The following is a 1,473-nucleotide window of genomic DNA, read 5'->3' on the forward strand; positions in this document are numbered from 1 at the left end:
ACCCTCTCACAATCTGGGACTCCTCAGGGGATGTCCAGCTGCCAGTTTAGGCCCAATCCTTTTGGTGGTCACTTCCTGAGTTCTCTATGCGGCGAGCTCTGTCTCAACAGCCAAGTCTGAGTTAAATATGATAAGATCTTGGGGAGTCCTTCCCTGAGCTTCCTGGGGAGTCACCTGCAGAGGCCTCAACCCAGTATAAGGTGGCATCAGGTCACAGAACTAAGGTCACAATGGTAAGACAGGTCATCAGGATAACCTAGTCCAATCCAGATCAGCCAGGTGGGCCAATGTAACCATGGGTTCTTGTGTGGTTGTTTTCTTTAAATCACTGAATGAACATTTATTCAGCACCAACAAACCCCAGACCCTCTACAGAATGTACAGAAAGTCATAAAGATAAATGCTTATACACATTATTGCCTTTTATTACAAAGCTTAGTTTTTGATTTAGGAATTTAATCCTAATAGATTGATTTTTTTCAAATGTTTCAAGTTAGAGATTTGGTTTATCACAGAGAAACAACTGTCCACAGCACCATTTCTTACATCTCACTCTTTTAGATTATTGTACTATACACTTAGTATGTATTAATATGCAAGCATGCCTGAGATTCACTGTGTCTTTGTACTGCTAAAATTGTTTGCCATTACACCAATACCTTGCTTTATTAATTATTCTAGCTGCAGTATTTCCTCTCAAAGCAGTCTTGCCTCTTGGTCGTCCATATAACATCTATAATAATAAAAGCGTAATATGCTAATTAGACTGGATATCCTTCCATACAACTTTCTTGACAAAGCCAGGGCTGTGAGGGAAGCCTGGGTCCAGGGTATGTGATGGCAGCCAGAGGGAAGCCCGGGTCCTGGGTGCCACAGGGAAACCAATGCTCACAGCCAGGAGAAGGAAGGCCACTCCTACATGAATTTCGTGCATTGGTCCTCTAGTTTAGAATAAGCTTAGTAGGCTCCATCCTATCTAATAATAGACAGACATGGTAATTATACCTTTGTTACGCCTCCCATTGGCTGCCATTCGCGCCCTCGTGTGTTGCCTAAGCCCCGCCCCCAGTTGGAACCTCCATGTGCGTCCCTGGCCTGCGGGACCCTGCTGGAATGAACGTGATCGTGATCGGAAACTGGGCCGCAGGCAAGACGACCCCGCGGGACCCAGGAGCCCATTGGCAGGGTCTGCAGGCGAAGCAGCGATCAAGCTATGAGGGAGAGGGTGGGGGGCGGAAGGAGCTACAGGAGCAGGTCTGGCCAGAGACTGAAGACTCCCGCCAGAGCGAGGAGCAAAGACTGAAGGCTCCAAGCGCAGCGAAGACTGTGTCCAGAGCGAAGATGGAAGGCAGTGTCCAGAGTGATGGTCTAGATCCCAGGAGCCAGAGGAAAACTGGTGCGGGCAGCCAGGAGAAAGAAGGCCTATTGCATGAACGTCTTTGTGCAACGGGCCTCTAGTTAATAATAATAATA

Source organism: Myotis yumanensis, unplaced genomic scaffold (assembly GCF_028538775.1).
Source record: "Myotis yumanensis isolate MYYU_CA2020_CCGP unplaced genomic scaffold, mMyoYum1.0.hap1 SCAF_11, whole genome shotgun sequence".
NCBI classification, from domain to species: domain Eukaryota; kingdom Metazoa; phylum Chordata; class Mammalia; order Chiroptera; family Vespertilionidae; genus Myotis; species Myotis yumanensis.